We start from the raw sequence: 18,321 nt of genomic DNA on the forward strand, positions 1-18,321 counted from the left end.
ATATGAGGAAACTACAGTGGTATCTAAAAAGCTTATGGTGTCAACATTCTCAAGACCTAGAAACAATGATTCCTATCATACCTTGCCTATGCCTAGAGTTCCTTTGGTGGGCAGAGGCTTGCCACCAAAACAAGGGACTACCTTTCACACCACCCCCTGCCGCCCAAACCCTAACAACAGATGCATCAGACTATGCATGGGGGGCTCACCTGGCAGGCAAGTGCATTCAGGGCAAATGGAACACAAGTCAAATGAATCTGCATATCAATCAAAAATAATGTTAGCTGTACAGAATGCTCTGACAGCCTTCAAGGACCACATTCTTCCAGGACAACTAATGATAAAGACGGACAACACCACTGTTATGTGGTACATAAACAAGAAGGGGGGTACACATTCTTACCATCTCTGCAGACTAGCCATGGCATTGTGGAACACAGCCTTGAGCTACCAAGTGCACCTACAAGCTCAATTCCTGCCAGGAAAATTAAATACACTGACAGACGAACTAAGCAGAAACCTCATGAACCCACACGAGTGGAAACTGGAACCAAGGATTTTCAACATGTTGACAAGCAAATGGGGGAGCCCAGATATAGACCTGTTTGCCTCTCCCCAGAACTACCAATTGGACAAATTTTGCACAAGGACTCCCCACAAACAAGCCTGGAAAATGAATGCTCTGTCCTTCAGCTGGAAAACCCCATCAGTCTATGTCTTCCCCCCTCTGCCTCAGCTCTCCAAAGTACTACTAAAAATCAAACAGATGTTCTGATGAAGTCCATATTTATTTGGATGAAAGCGCTTAACAACTGCTGTTTTTTTGTACAATAAAATACGTGAGCTGTGTTTGGATCCTCGCCTGGATTTTTTTCTTGCTGGTTTCCAGTCGATTTTGTAAAAATCAAACAGGCAAACCAAGGATGTTTTTGATTGCTCCAGACTGGCCACGTCAACACTGGTACCCCCTCCTGTGCAGTGTGTCACAGTTATCTCCATGGCACCTGCCTCTGACTCCTTCCCTGCTGTTTCAGCAAGAGAACCAGATTCTGCACCCTCAACTTCTAACACTGAACCTTGCAGCCTGGCTAATTATTTAATCTCTCCTTTACCATCCCTCAGCAAACCTGTGATGGATATCATTTTAGAGGCAAGGAGGCCTAGTACTAGAAAATCTTATGCTGAAAAATGGAAAAGATTCTGTGCCTGGAACCAATCTCAAGGGATGAGCACAGCAGCGCCCAATTTTCCTCAGAGTTTACAATACTTAACTGAGATGCTTCACAAGGGCCTGTCTTTTTCCTCCATTAAAATCCATGCCTAAGCCATTTCAGCTCATTATAACACAGAACCTCCCCTCTTCTCTCATCCACTGCTCAAGCAGTTCCTCAGAGGGGTCAAAAATTTGAGACCACTCAGGAGAGCTCCAACCCCAGCCTGGGACCTTAACTTTTTCTTGGAGAAACTCACTCTACTCCTTTCGAGCCAGCTACTACTGCAGACTTAAAATTTATTTCTTGGAAAACAGCTTTCCGTTTAGCAATCACTTCAGCTAGAAGGGTATCTGAGTTACAAGCCCTTATGGCAGTGGAGCCTTTCATCATCTTTCATGCGGACAGGTTGTCCCTCAGAACCAATCCATCCTTCATGCCCAAGTTGTTTTCCAGTGTGGCTCTTAATCAGTCCATTCATTTGCCAACCTTCTTTCCCAATCCACAGAATAAAGGGGAATGGATACTGCATTCCTTAGATGTGCACAGACAACTTAGATTCTACTTGGACAGGACTAAACCTCAAAGGAAATCTGAACAACTGCTGGTGGCATTTGCTGCAGGGACAGAGGGGAAGGCTATTTCAAAGCAAACCATTTCTAAATGGATAAGCCATTGCACTCATTTCTGCTATAAGCACCCTGGAAAACCTATCCCCCCCAGGGGATCAGACCTCAATCCACCAGGGCTGCATCTACTCCACAGCCTTTCTCAGGGGCATCCCTACCAGGGACATCCTAGAAGCTGCTACCTGGAGTTCTGTACATACTTTCACCAAGCATTATCATTTGCCAATTTTCTCTAAATCCAGAGCTGGCTTTGCTACCGCAGTCTTGCAGGGCCTTATAGCTGGCCCTAATGCTATCTAAATTCCTCCACCCAACCATAGCTTTGGGAATCTACCCAAGTGTAATGACTGCAACAGTGAAACACAAAGAACATAGTACAGTTGTGTACACTTACCATAAATGTAGATGTTCGAGTGTATTCACTGTTGCAGTCCTGGTACCCTCCCTCTAGCCCCCTAACTTCTTTTGACTATACCTCTACTTTCCTTTACTATGCTTAAAAGCCTTTTCAGTGTATTTGTTTTTTTGTTGGAGGTATATCTTTGTACTTTTATATTTAATTGTTTCCCATTAGGGGGACACCTGACATCTGGGGCAAGAAAAAACTGATGTAATGGCATCAGCTGCATGTTTTATACCCTTGGCGACCTGACTTCATGGAAGAAGGGACAGCAACCGATGCAGGACCCAAGACTTTTTTAATCTATCCGACTGAGGGCTACCTGCAAGCAGATAACCCAGATGTAATGACTGCAACAGTGAATACACTCAAACATCTACATTTATGGTAAATGTACACAACTGTACTTTCCGCTGGCCAGATTGCATATGTGAATTCTTCAATGGATACTTTTTTCCCAGTGGTCTCTTCAACAACTGCCTCTGTCTCATCATATTCTCATAACGGAGTCTTGCAAAAAGGACCTTCATTGGTGGATTCAGCCCGATCAGCTGATGACAGGAACACCCTTCTTTCATCGCAAACCCATTGCTACTGTGACCACGGACGCCTCCCAGATAGGGTGGGGGGGCATTATCTAAGCAGGACTGTCCAAGGCACATGGCAAGATCACGAGGCTCACTTGCATATCAGTGTCCTAGAGATGAGAGCAGTGCTTCTAGCGTTGCAGGCGCTTCATGACTTTCTTCCTCTAGAGACAATAGCAATCCAGTCAGACAATATGTCAGTGGTATGGTATCTAAACAAGCAAGGAGGAACCAAATCTTTACCCCCTTTGTTGTGAGGCTCTTCATGTTTGGCAGTGGGTGATATCTTCCCAGCACTTTCTAGTAGCAACGCATATCCCGGGGACAACCAATGTGATAGCCAACAAGCTCAACAGGGTAATCTTGATGCTGCATGTGTGTTCCCCGAATCAGAAAGTAGCGGAACAGATTTTCCGCAAATGGTGACAGCCTAGCTGCAATCTTTTTGCTGGTCTAATCAACGCCAAATCCAGCAGCTACTTCTCCCTTATCCTCCCTTCGGGGGAGTCACAGAGAGAGGCACTTGTTCAAAATTGGCCTCCGGGACTTCTGTATGCATTTCCCCCATTGCCGCTCATATCGAAAGTGATCCAGAAAGCAAAGTTCTTGGGAAGCAAAATGATTCTGATCACTCCTTACTGGCCTCATCTGATTTGGTTCTCCTTTCTCTGGCCCCATCTCCTAGACCATCCATGGACTCTGGACCCAGTTCCAGACCTCTTGACTCACATATCAGGCTCCCTTCACCCCTGCCTCCACACCCTCAACTTGATAGTGTGACTGCTCCACTTCCATCCCTAGTCAGGCTTCATGACTTTTCACCAGCAGTGACCCATATCCTTACATCTTTCCACAAACCTTCCACAAGGAAGTTATACGCTAACAAATGGAGAAGATTTTCTTTCTGGGCAAAAGAGAAAAATGTAGATCCTTACACAGCATCCATCCCCTTGGTGTTAGAATTCCTAACTGAACTTTTCCATCAGGGGTCAGCTGCTTCTACAATTAAAGTTCAGCTGGCAGCAATATCAAATTTGCTACAACATGAGCCTAATCTGATGGCTCACAGTTTATGTAAAACCTTCCATGTTATGTAGTCCTATCTCACCATAATTCTTGCTGGATGGGTTTGGAGCAGATATTCAGCTCCAACTTGGCTGATACTAAAGCTTGAGAGCTTTTACTGGCTCAAGGCTAACCCCTATCCCATGGTTCTTCACAGGAATTACCCAGATCTCATTTGCCGTGAAAGATTCGAGGTTGTGTCTTACTGACTCATTGGATAAGTAGCAGTTTTATTTATTAAATCTAGTCCTTTTCTCATCTTTTATTATTCTATTACAGTCTTTTTACTGTTATCTCTTTGTGTGACTGTTTGAGGGTTTCTGACCTCTATTTTTCCCCTTAGGATTGTACGGCCTGTTTAAGTTAGAGGGCCTCAATGTCCGTAGAGGGCCTTCCCTGAGTGCTTTTTTTAAAAAAAAATAAATAAGGATTTATATAACTTTTCTATCTTTCTCTATCTTATTGCTAGCTAGTAGTTAGAAGTTCTGTAGTCCCATCTCGCCTTCATTCTTACTGATGGGATTGGTGCCGATCCTCGGCGCCGACTCGGCCTATTTACAAGCTCAAAGTCTTCTAGTTGGCTTGTGGCTAGGTAGGTATCCCATGGTGCACCAGTACAATCCCCAGATCTCATTTGCCAAGTCGACGAGTTTGGATGCACTTCTTCTTGGCTGTGGCTAAGTTTTGCACATTTTGTTCTAAAATTGGATAAATCTTCACATATTGATAGTGTTATATAGCCTTTTATAGCTATAGTTAGTGTAGCGTTTGTAGTTAGTGTTTACTAGAGCGCCTTTGTGTGCTATTTCTTTGAGTACAGTTGGCGTTGGCCTTATAGTACTTTGGTATCCTGTGTGCAGTTTTCTCTTGGTTATTTATATATATATATATATATATATATATATATATATATATAAACATCTACATTCCTGTTTTCATACTATTGATATTAGTAGTTTTAGGCACCTTTTGCGCTTAGTTTAGGTTCGTGTGCTTTCTTATATAAGTAATAACTTACTTGCGGAGCTTTCTGTTTGTTGATATTTCTGTTATTAGTGTTGCATACAGAACGAGGTTCGCTTGACATTTGTTCTTTGTGTTTTTCCACAAATTAGACTTGCATTCTTGCTCTAGTGTGTGTGCGAGACTCCCTACTCAATGTCCTTAAGAATGCAACTGCAGTCATAACATATAGGTTGTCCTGTACCCCTTAGGTCCGTTTTAGTTAGAGGACCTAGTCCACCCACTTTCCTTCGTGTGTGTGTGTGTGTGTGTGTGTGTGTGTGTGTGTGTGTGTGTGTGTGTGTGTTGAATTTCTGTGAGATGTCAAAGGAAGTCAAGGACCATAAGCCATCTGGCTTTAAAAAATGCGTAAAATGCTCCCAGAAGATGTCTTTAACGGATGGCTACAGTAACTGCGTCAACTGTCTTTGGGCCATCCACTTACAGGAAACTTGCTTATTTTTTCACTCTTTTAGTGCTAGGGTGTTGCAAGAAAGAAAAAGTAAGCTCATACTAAAAGGTCTCCTAAAACCTTCCTTGAAGGAAGATCTGGCTAGCTCTTCCTCTTCTGCTAGATCTCAAGGATCTAAAAAGGAAAAATCCAAATCTTCTAAGAGGCCCTCCCTGGTGCCGGCTGGTGTCTCGGAGCCGCCTTTTAAAATGACTAAGTCTGACAAAGTTACTGCCACATCGGCTCCACTGAGTTCGGAGCCGATCGAGAGTTCTACTACTGTGGTTACAGGGTCGGCACCAAGTAGTTCGGAGCCAACCATTGAGAGTATTCAATGGAGCCGGTCTACGGATCCTTTACCGTTCTCCCCTACACTAACGTCACCCATATTGCAGAGATCCTGTTCTCCTACTCTGTCCTCCATGTCTTCCAGGAGTTTATCAGAAGAAGATGTGGAGAGGGTAGTGCTGAGACTTCTGAAGTCATCTGCCTTACCGAAATTGTTGGCTCCGATGCAGTCAGTTCCGGGGCCACTTGAGTCCGTCCCCCCTTCGGTGATTCCTCCTCCGAGCCATGCTGGTCTTTTGGAGCTGGAGTGTTTGATACCGCTCGTGGAACCTACGGTTTCAGCTCCCCCTGAGGTTGTTTCGTAGCTGAGTTCTGCTCCAACACTCTCGGTGCCGTCTGTGGTGTCTAGGAGCCGAAGCTCCCCAGTCGGCCTTGACAGGGACGCCTGAAACCGAGTCTCTTCTGTTCCTAGCCTTCCTCTCAGCACATCGGCGAGGGTGAGCTTGGACCCTATGTCTATCTCGGAGCTGATGGCTCTGGAACCGATGGTATCCTCGGTCTCCTCGAGGCTGAGGAGGTCTTTGGTGCTGGAGAGGTCAGCATTCGAGATGATGAGTGTGTTGTCCCGGTCATCGGCTCCTACCAGGGATACCAACACTCTCCCCCCTAGGGCATCTGCTTCTGTCTAAGCACCTACTCCCTCTCTGGACAGCAGAGACCCGCAGCCTCAGGAGCCAACAGCTGTGGCCCCCATTCTTCCAAGACCTCCCCAGATATCCTTCTGAGGAGCCCCCATGGAAGAGAATATGCAAGATGAAGCATGTAGACTCCCAGGATGAATCTCTTACCTTGGACACTGACCTCGAAGAGTCAGAATGGTCCCCCAAGTCGTCCTCTGATGATGTCTCCATCATAGACATCCTGGAAATCCTTAAGCAGAGGTGCAGCTGCCCACTGTCACCCCTTCTGTTGAGGAGTCAGAGTACTTGAAGGCTTTCAGGTCTCAACCTTCAGCCTCTTGGGTGTCTCCAACTTTCAACGAACTGATGGAGCTCGTTAATTGGAAGGTGTGGGATACTCCTGATGCCATGGAGCCAGTCCCCAGCAGACCAAATAAGTTTCTTTCTGTGCCCAGGGAAAAGGAATTTTTGTCTAAAGGTGTTCCCATAGATGCCATGGTGGTGCCGGCAGCCACTAAGAAGGAGCTACTAGAAACTTCTTATTCTGTTCATCTGCCGAATAAAAAGTCTCGAACGATGGACAGATATGGGAAGAGTATCTTCTCGTCAGTGGCATTTACTCTTAGATCGCTGACCTACCTTACACACTTCATGAAGCTTCAAAGAGATCTCCTTAAGGAGTTAGGAGATTCTCTACAAGGTACATGCACTGAGGGAGTCCCTGACAAGGTGGCTGCCCAGTTGTCCATCTTGATCTCTATTGTCAACTTGTCCATGAGGCTTATCTCATATGCAGCCAATGGAGCGAGTAGAGCAGCGGGTTCAGGAATTTCTCTAAAACGTCATTCCTGGATGTGCTTGTGTAATTGTGTGGAACCGTTGAAGTCTACCTTTACCAACACCCCCTTCGACGGTTCTTCTTTGTTTGGATCCAAGGTAAAGGACACACACACCCCGGTGCGAGCAAGCAGGAAAAACATACTCTGCCGTGGGAGTACATTTTACTGTCCCCTCTAGACCATTCCCTAAGGGTCAGAGAGGTGGTAAAATGTGGTTCAAGAAGTCCCAGAGGTTTTTCCAGGATGCACAGGATGACTCCTCCTTCAGAGGCAGGGGAGGAGGAGGTGGAAATGGTAGACATCGCCCTAGAGGTAGGGGTGGACCGCAAAACCAGGGAGGCTGCGATTAGTTTCGGGCCAGCCTTACCAGCACTCCTGATATGGGGCTCGACTGTGCTTCTCTGGAGCCGGTCGGGGGTCACATTTCTTTGTATTCAGAAGCCTGGCTAAGTATCACTCAAGACAAATGGGTACAAAGAATTATTACCAGAGGTTATGTCATACCCTTTTCTCTGCCACCTTATGTTCACAAGAGGATCCCTGATGTTCCACCCAATCACAGGGATCAGGCAGCTGTGGAGGTCAACAAGTTGCTGGCAAAAAGAGTCATCCAAACCATCCCAGCAGACCAAATAAGATCCGGAACTTACTCCAGATTCTTTTTAGTGTCAAAACATACAGGGGACTAGAGGCCCATCTTGGATCTCAGCAGATTGAACAAATTAGTAAAGAAGGACAAGTTCCGGATGATGACACTGCAGTCTATACTCCCATTCCTAGGGAAAGACACTTGAATGTGCTCAATAGACCTCCAAGATGCTTACTACCACATAAAAATGGACAGGGTGTCGAGAAGTCATCTATGCTTCTGGCTGGAAGCCAGTCATAACCAGTTTTGTGCTCTGCCCTTTGCTCTCACCACAGCCCCCAGGGTGTTCACCAAGTGTATGGCAGTAGTGTCAGCTTACTTGAGACGTTGAGGATTCCAGGTGTTTCCGTATCTGGACGACTGGCTCCTGACCACCCCCACCAGGCATCTGTTTCTTCAGACCATGGATGCTACCATTCAACTTTGTGCCCAGTTGGGGATTTCTATCAATTGGGAAAAATCTGCCTTATTACCCTCTCAATTTGTGATGTTTATAGGTGCAGAGATAGACACAGTAGACATGTTGGCTCGTCTTCCAGTAGAAAGGGCACAGAATCTGGTTCTTCATATTCAACATCGTCTTCCCCTACAAAAAGTCAAGGCCAAGACTATTCTGAAGCAGCTAGGGACCATGGCTTCCACCATAATACTAGTGCCTCTAGCCAGACTACACATGAGGGTTCTTCAGTGGCTTCTGTCGACCCAGTGGTCCTTTCAACATCTACCATTATCTCTTCACGTACTGCTGACAGACTCTTGCAAGAAGGACCTCGTTTGGTGGACTCAACCCAACCAGCTAACCACGGGCACTTCATTTGTCCCTCGCCAACCCGTTGCCACTGTGACCACGGATGCCTCATAGATTGGGGGGGCATTATCTAGGCAGGACTGTCCAAGGCACATGGCAAGATCACAAGGCTCACCTGTATATCAACGTTCCAGAGATGAGGGCAGTGCTCTTAGCATTGCAAGCACTTCACAACCTTCTGCCTCTTGGGACAATTGCAATACAATCAGAGAACATGTCGGTAGTATGGTAGATCAACAAACAAGGTGGAACCAGATCATACCCACTCTGTCAAGAGGTCATTTGAGTTTGGAAATGGGCTATATCTTCCCAGCGTTTTCTGGTGGCAACGCACATTCCTGGGACAAGCAACGTGATAGCCGACAAGCTCAGCCGGGCAATCTTGATGCCTCACGAGTGGTCTCTGAAACAGGAAATAGAGCAGATTTTCCACAGATGGGGACAGCCTTGCTGCGATCTCTTTGCCAGCCCGATCAATGCCAAATGCAGCAGCTATTTCTCCCTCATCCCCCCTCTGGGGGAGTCACCGAGAGATGGACTTTTTCACGATTGGCTCCTGGGACTCCTTTATGCTTTTCCTCCTTTTCCTCTCATACCCAAGGTTATAAAGAAAGCGAAACAGCTGGGAAGCAAACTGATCCTCATTGCTCCTTACTGGCCTCATCAGGTTTGGTTCCCCTTTCTCAGGCCTCTTCTCCTAGATGATCCTTGGCTTCTGGACCCAGTGCCAGATCTCTTGACGCACATGTCAGGCTCGCTTCATCCCACTTTACACACCCTCAGTCTGACAGCTTGGCTGCTCCAGTTCCATCCCTAGTCAGGCTTCACGACTTCTTACCCTCCGTGACTCATATCCTAACATCTTCTCATAAACCCTCCACTAGGAGATTATATTCCAGTAAGTGGAAGGGATTTTCTGTCTGGGCTGAGAAAAAGAATGTTGACCCTTATACCGCCTCCATTCCGGTGGTTTTGGAATTCTTGTCTAAGCTTTTCCACCAGGGATCTGCGGCTGCCACTGTCAGGGTCAATTGGCAGCAATTTATAATTTTCATCTAGGCATACAAGATTCTAATCTGATGTCACATAGGCTGTGCAAAACCTTCCTCAAAGGTGCCACTTTGTTAAGATCCCCATTTCAAGAACCTGTTGCTTCATGGGATTTGAATTTTGTGCTATCCAAATTGACGTCTCCTCCCTTTGAGCCTTCTCATTCATCACCTTTGAAATTTTTGTCTTGGAAGGTCTTGTTTCTGGTGGCTATCACATCTGCTAGACGGGTGTCAGAGTTACAAGCACTGTCTGTAAAACCCCCTTATCTGATTTTTCACAAAGACAGAGTATCTCTTCGTACTAATCCTATCCTTTGTCTCCAAGATCTGTTCCCATAGCACTTTGAACCAGTCCATAGAACTTCCAGTGTTCTTCCTAAATCATTCCAATGCAACAGAATACAGGTTTCATCAATTGACTGTTCATAGACAATTACGTTTTTATTTGCACCGGACTAAGTACTGCAGGAAGTCAGATTAATTATTCATTTCCTTCTCCGAATCCAGGTCAGGTGTGCCAGTTTCCAAAGTGACCCTCTCAAATTGGATCTCTAGCTTTATAGCTTACATTTACACTTCTGAGGGTAGGCCTTTACCTTTCAAAATTAAGGCTCATTCTACAAGATCTCAGTCTGCCTCTGCAGCCTTTCAAGCCAGGGTCCCACTTGATAATATCTGTGCAGCAGCAACTTGGGCTACCCCTCACACATTTATTACTCATTACAAATTGGATTTAACCTCCAGGGGTAGAGCATCCTTTGGTTCCACGGTACTCAGAAGTAGTTTTCCTTGAGCCACCCAAGAATAAGGTGATAGGGACGGTGTCCCATCAGTAAGAATGAAGGTGAGATAGGACTACAGAACATAAAGAAGTTATGTACTCACCATAATGTCCAATGTTTGTAGTCCATCTCGCCCTTCATTCTTACGAACCCACCCTTCTACCCCCATCCTGGAAGTATCTGGAGACAGAAAAATATTGTTATCATTATTCACTGGAGACCTTTTATTATTGGCTTCTTATTATTTCTCCTAGTTAGCAGCAAACAAGATCTGGGGATTGTACTGGTGCACCATGGGATACCTTCCCAGCCACGAGCCAACTAGAAGACTTCGTGCTTGTAAATAGGCCGAGTCGGAGCCGAGGATGGGCTCCGATCCCATCAGTAAGAATGAAGGGTGAGATGGACTACAAACATGGAACGTTATGGTGAGTACATAACTTCTTCTTATTGTTGTTGCCTTCTCTAGCTAGACTATAGTTTCTGTCAGAATGTCTAAAGAAAAGGCTAGAGAGCATAAGGACCATCACCCTTCGGGGTTTAAAAAGTGTGATAGATGCTCACAAAAATGTCTTTGACAGACAGTCACACCAGTTGCGTGTACTGTTTAGGTGAAGCTCATTTGCAAGAGCCCTGTACCTCTTGCCATGCGTTTAGCACCAGGGTCTTGCTTGAGAGGAAATGAAAACTAATTGATAGGGGTCTTATGACCAGTTCCTTCCAGGAACAGCTGGAACTTGGTCAGGCAGCACCTAAGTCTTCAAAACGAAAATCTTCGACCCCAGCTTCTGAATCGTTGAAGAAGACCAAAGCGTCGGAGCCAAAGAGTTCTGGCTCTGATTCAGCTTTTTCCGCATCGGTACTATCAGTCTCCTCGGTGCTGAGACAACCTTTGGTACCGAGACATTTACCTGATATTGATCTTGTATCACCTACTTTGGGATCTCCTTCTGTCTCTACCAGATTCTCCAGGCAATCTCAGATGAGGACATCGAGCGGGTGACGAAGAGGTTGCTTTCAGATCCAGCTCTGGCAAAGAAATTGGCCCCTCCAGAACCAAAGGCTTCAGAGCCAACCCTTTTACAGGCTACTACCCCCTCCTCCAACTGCTTTGCTCTCGGAGACCAACACTTCAGGTTCTTCAGTCTTGGGTCCGTCAGTTCCGGGGATCCTCCCTGCTTCCTCGAAACCAATTACTCTGTCCTCAGTGGCTCAGTCTGGAACTGAAGGATCTAGGAACTGACGCTCTCGAGTCAACTCCGAGGGTGACAGTCACCCTGAGTTTTCTTTGGAACCGACCCTCCCCCTCGGTGCTTCGGCTCAGCTCGGCTTCCACATCTGCTTCGGAGCCATTCCCTCTTACTCAGAGCTGACCATCTGCCTCCTCTGAGCGTAGGTCTTCTTCAGAGTGTGGGGGGAGTCTGTTGAAGCTATAGAGAAGGCTTTATCTTGTGCAAAAGCCATACCTTTGGAACCTGTGTCCCACCAGCAGCAGGCAGCAACCTCTTTCCCCCTGCCACCCCACAGCATAGGAGAACCAGAGCCCCAGTAGCCCCCATTGGAGGTGCCCCCTCTTCTGAGACCTCCCTAGATTATCCCACTGGAGAGCTCCCACGGAAGAGAATGTGTAAGAGGAAGCATGTTGACTCACCTGAGTCTGTCACTTCTGACACTGATTTGGAGGAATCAGAAGGGTCCCCCAGATCCCCCTCTGAGGATGTCTCTTTTTTGACATCCTACAAATCCTTAGACAGAGGGGTGACTGGAAGACCTCTAACCCTACTGAGGACAAATCAGTGTATCTTGAGTTTTTTGGTTCCCGACATTCCACCTCCTGAGTGACACCGCCTTATGACCAACTCTTAGAGGTCATATCGCAGAAAGCCTGGACCTCCTCTGACTCAGTGGAGCCCATTCCTAGGAGGCCAAATAAATTCATGACAGCACCTGAAGATATGACCTTTCTTACCAAAGGAGTTCCCCTTGATGCTATGGTGGTAGCAGCAGCCACCAAGGAGGAGATGTTCATTGTGTTTCACTGCTGCAGTCATTACATTTGGGTTATCCTGCCATCAGGCGGTCCTACAGTCGTCCAGAGTTCCAAAGTCTAGGTCCGGCGTCGGTTGCTGTCGCTTCTTCCCTGATGTCAGTGCACCAGGGGTATATAAGATGCAGCCAATGCCATTTTCTTCAGTCTTTCTTGCCGCGTGGTGCCCGAAGCAAAAGCAGTTTGCAAGTGCCGGTCGGCCGACTCCTGAGATTTTCAATTCGAATTTCAGAACCGAAGACTTCAATAAAGCTAAGTACCCCGTTGGGGAAACTTTTTCTTGCCTCAGGCCGATGTCAGTAAAAGTTAATAATTGTATTACTTGTGGGAAGCAAATACCTCAAAAGGATTTTCATTCTTACTGTATTCCATGCCTAGGCCCAGACCACGGCGTCACTAGTTGTCGGTTTTGTGCTAGATTTAACAAACGTACTATTAAATGTCGGTTTGATTTTGCTCACCATTACTTTGGCGGAAGGTTTAATTATACCATGCTGTCGGAACATCCGACGACCGGAATACACAAAAAAAGCAAAGACAAGGATAAGGACAGGCATCCGAGTCCCAAAACTGATGATGAAGCCTCTTCTAGGCCAGTCGCCAGTTCGCCTGTTCTCAGTGAGGCACTTTTGCAGCCCCTCACACCCGCTACCTCAGAGCCACAGGCCGCCTCTGACTCCCACGTGGAGATATCTAGGCCTCTGGATACTCAAGGTGTTGGGCCTATGGAAACTAACCCTTCAGATGGGTCCAGAGCCGCTGAGCAGGCATCGGCTTCTGAGGGTGTTTTCAGACCTTCACAGCTTACCATAAAAACTACAGCCAAGTCTAAAACTCCATTAAAGACAAAGAAGCAAGTAGAGCATTCACCTGGACAGGCCTCCATGCCTAAAACAACAGATGCTCAAAATGGCCGAAGACTTAATTACTCTGATCAGGGGTTCCCATCCCCCTCCTGGTAAAAGGCCTAGGCAGGATACATACTATAGTACAAAACAAGAAAATGGTCTCTGTATCTCAGGAACTCCAAATGATCCACTAGGTCATGTAGTGAAGATAAAAGGATACAACCACGCTTCTTCAGGATACATACTATAATTCCTCTGACCAGGTTTCCATTTCTTCTGATTCCTCTTCAGACCAGGGATACTCCTTACCCCCCTATGAGGACTCTGATGCTGAAGAATCAATTCCTTCAGCCTCTCCTCCTGAGGGTTACTCTTTTGGGGAAACTTTACATACCATGAGGGAGCATTTCCATTGGGATGGCCAGGATTACTCAGAATCCAAGAAAAGGCTCAGAGACTTTCTTTTATTGTCTCAGCACAGGCCCCTTGCTATTCCACCAGTGTTAGATATTGTGGATGATGTGTTCTCTGAATCCAGCTTAAATCCTGATTCTTTGCCCCCTGCTCCAGTCAAGCTAAACAAGGTACTACAGAGTTCCTGACTCTCACAAATTTCTTTATAAAAACCCTGCTACTGACCCAGAAACTATTTCCCAGGGTCTCAAAGGGGTAAAGGCTTCCACAGCTAAAAATCCAGTTCCCTCTGACAGGGATTCTAGAGCATTAGACAGATGGGGTAAGAAAGTTTACACTTCTGCAACTTTAGCAGTGAGAGCTTTAAATTGCCAGTTTCACATGCTTAAATACCAACAATATTTAATGTCTCTGTTAAAACAGAAAATGCTTACAAGTTCAGAACGTCCTGACTATAAGGAAATGCAGGATTTATTGCATGCAGCTGAACAATTGAGAAAACATACTCTGCAATGTGGTTTTTGATTCATTAGAGGCTTCTCGTAGAGCAGCAGTTACAGGATCTGTGATTCGAAGGCATGCTTGGTGAAAAGAACAAGGTTTACCTGATCATGTTAAGGCAAAATTATTGGATGCTCCTTTACAGCAGGATATTTTATTTGGTGTTAAGGCAGAAGAGGTATTAAAGAAAATGGAGGATAAGGCAAAATCTATGCAAACAGTGAAGGATTTCTTACAAGTACAGCCACCTCGATTTAGCAGAAATTGGCCTTCAAAGAATTGGTCCTTTCCACTGTCAGACAGACCACAAAGAGGCAGATACAGACGCCCAAGAGGCAGATCTCAGCCCCAAGGCTCTTACAGACCATGACAGTGGGGTGCTTCAACCCCAAAAGGAGGTGAAGACAAGTCACAACCTTATAGGAAACAGTCCCAATGACTTCTCCCTTCGAATGCCAAGCACTTAATTTTTGGCATCTACCTTAGGGGAAAAACTAACACTTTTTTCTCAAACTTGGCATATAATCACCGAAGACAAATGGGTTCTGAATACTGTGTCTCAAAGTTACAGATTCCACTTTCACACTCTACCAAGGCTGAAAGGAATGCCAGACCTGCCACAAAATCAATGGGCAGAGGCACAAAAACAAATTACAGCCCTCGTGGGCATGAGAGCTATTCAAAAAGTGCCACAACAGGAACAAGGACAAGGATTTTACTCAAGACTTTTCCTGGTCCCCAGAAAGGACAAAGCCTGGAGACCCATACTAGACCTTTCTACTCTAAATACTTACCTGGATGTTCCGAAATTCAAAATGTCGACACTGCAGCAGCTTCTACCCATGCTGGTCAAGAAGGCTTGGCTAGTTACTTTGGAACTCAAAGAGGCATACCTGCATGTCCCTATCAGACAAAATTGCAGAAGATACCACAGATTCATAGCTGTTTCAATGCATTACCAATTCTCTGCACTGCCCTTTGGCTTATCTACTGCACCCAGGGTCTTCACAAAGTGCATGGCACCAGTAATTGCATTTTGCAGACAAAAAGGAATTCAAATATATCCATATTTGGACGACTGCCTTATTCCAGCAGAGAACAAGGACATTCTTCTAAAACATCTGGCGTTTGTAAAAAGGATGCTAATTTACCTAGGGTACACAGTAAACGAAAAGAAGTCAAAACTAGTGCCCTCACAAGAGATAATGTTCCTGGGTGCCAGCTTAAATACAACGGCCCAGATGGCTTATCTCACGCCAGACAAACAAGGACAACTGACTCAGTACTTTCAATTGATGGCAACAAAAACCCAACTCCCTGCAAGAAAAATTCTGAAGGCCTTGGGATTCATGGCATCCTGCATACTACTAATTCCATATGCCAGACTGCATATGAGGAAATTACAGTGGTACCCAAAAAGTCTTTGGACTCAACACTGTCACAGTTTGGAAGCAGTAATACCACTAATTCCCTGCCTACAACAGGAGTTTCGATGGTGAGCACAGGCATGTCACCTCAACAAGGGACAGCCCTTCATTCTACCCACAGCCAGGCAGAAACTAACAACAGATGCTTCGGATTATGCCTGGGGAGCACACATGGCAGGAAAATGTATTCAGGGCAAGTGGGCCGCAGACCAAATGCATCTTCACATCAATCAAAAAGAGATGTTAGCTGTGCAAAATGCCCTTAACAGCTTTCAAGGACCTTCTGCATCCAGGACAACTATTATTAAAGACAGACAACACCACAGTTATGTGATACATAAACAAGCAAGGGGGCACTCATTCTTATCCCCTATGCAGACAAGCCATGACCTTGTGGAACACAGCTCTAACCTATCAAGTTCATCTGCAAGCACAATTCCTGCCAGGAAAGAAAAATACTCTGGCAGACGACAAGCAGAAACATCATGCATCCTCACGAGTGGAAATTAAATCCCCAAGTATTCAGAATGATAACGCAAAAATGAGGGTGCTCAGACATAGATCTTTTTGTCTCCACAATGAATTGCCAACTACAAAAATTCTGCACAAGGACTTATCACACACATGCATGGAAAGTGGATGCTCTCTCGTTCAGCTGGAAAAGCCTAAACATTTATGCCTTCCCACCACTGCCTCTCCTTTCAAAGGTACTCCTAAAAGCCAGGCAAGAAAAAACACAGATGATCTTGATTGCTCCAGACTGGCCACGCCAGCACAGGTACCCAATCTTAAAGAACTTAGCTCAAGGCCCACCATGGATTTTACCTCAAACTCCACACCTTCTGACTCAACAAAACAATCAGATCCTGCACAGTCAGCTCAAAACTTTAAACCTGGCTGCATGGCAGATTCCTTAGTCAAGCAGACAACACCTCTCTCTAAAGCTGTTATGGATATCATTTTGGAGGCCAGGAGGCCTAGCACCAGGAAATCTTATTCAGAAAAGTGGAAGAGATTCTGTGCCTGGAACCAGGCTCAAAGCTTTGACCCTCTTGTCCCAAATATTCCTCAGATATTACAATACTTAATTGAGATGCTGGACAAAGGACTATCCTTTTCATCCATTACGATCCACGCCTCTGCCATCTTCACTCATTACAACACAGATCCTCCTATTTTCGCTCATCCATTGCTAAAACAGTACCTCAGAGGGGCTAAAAGCATAAGACCGCCCCAGAGAGCACCAACACCAACTTGGGACCTGAATTCTGTCTTGGAAAAACTAACTTTACCTCCTTTTGAGCCAGCCAATTCAGCAGAATTAAAATATGTGTTATGGAAAACTACTCTGCTTCTGGCAATAACCTCAGCACTAAGAGTCTCAGAGTTACAGGCACTAATGGCAGTGGAGCCTTTCATCATTTTCCACCAAGACAGGGTTTCTTTAAGAACAAGCCCTTCATTTATGCCAAAGGTAGTATCCAGTGTGGCTCTTAACCAAACTATTCACTTGCCAACTTTTTTATCCAAATCCCTAGAATAAAGGGGAGAGACTTCTGCATTCATTGGACATACACAGACAGTTGTGTTTCTACTTGGACAAAACAAAAGCTTTCAGAAAAACTGAGCAATTGTTTGTAGCATATGCTGCAGGATCACGGGGAAAGGCTATTTCAAAGCAGACCATTTCAAAGTGGATAGGACACTGTATCCATTTCTGCTACACACAGCATGGGAAACCTGTACCTAGTAACATTAGGCCACATTCCACCAGGGCAACAGCCACTTCAACGGCCTACCTTAGAGGAGTACCTACCAAAGATATCTTGGAAGCTGCAACTTGGAGTTCATTGCACACCTTTACTAAGCATTATCACTTGCCTCTTTATTCTAGTTCCAGAGCTGGCTTTGCCACTGCAGTGCTGCAGGGCCTCATAGCCACCCCAAATCCTCTATAGAACCAGCCACCCAACCTCAGCTTTGGGATTCAACCCAGGTGTAATGACTGCAGCAGTGAAACATGATGAACATAGTACAGTTTTGTACCTACCATAAATGTAGATGTTCGAGTGTCTTCACTGCCACAGTCCAGGTTACCCTCCCTCCATCCCCTCTTTCTTAGCTGGGACTTATCTACACTCTTCTACCCTATACTACCCATGTGGTGTATTTGTTGGTAACTGAAGATTTTGATTTTACTTTTTATGTATGTTTTATTAGCAATATGTATTGCCTACCTATTTGGGGGCACCTGACATCTGGGGCAAGAAAAACTGAAGAAAATGGCGTCGGCTGCATCTTATATACCCCTGGCACACTGACGTTAGGGAAGAAGCGACAGCAACCGACGCCGGACCAAGACTTTGGAACTCTGGCCGACTGCGGGACCGCCTGACGGCAGGATAACCCAAGTGTAATGACTGCAGCAGTAAATACACTCGAACATCTACATTTATGTTAGGTACAAAACTGTACTTTATCTGAAACATCTTTTAATGTCCATCCTCCTAACATGGAGTCTGGGACGATGGATAGGTATGGGAAGCGTACCTTCTCTTCAGCGGCATTTACTCTAAGATCGCTGAATTACCTTACCCATTTTACTCGTCTTCAGAGGGATCTCCTGAAGGAGTTGGGAAAT

General features: G+C 45.6%; 1 protein-coding gene across 1 annotated transcript in view; it reads left to right on the plus strand.

The window, feature by feature from the left end:
- ERBB2 (erb-b2 receptor tyrosine kinase 2) overlaps window positions 1–18,321 on the plus strand; it is a 2,110,185-nt gene that overhangs the window by 1,097,004 nt on the left and 994,860 nt on the right. The gene's annotated exons all lie outside the window — the stretch shown is intronic.

Source organism: Protopterus annectens, chromosome 5.part0, assembly GCF_019279795.1.
Source record: "Protopterus annectens isolate FY-2018-M chromosome 5.part0, PAN1.0, whole genome shotgun sequence".
NCBI classification, from domain to species: domain Eukaryota; kingdom Metazoa; phylum Chordata; order Ceratodontiformes; family Protopteridae; genus Protopterus; species Protopterus annectens.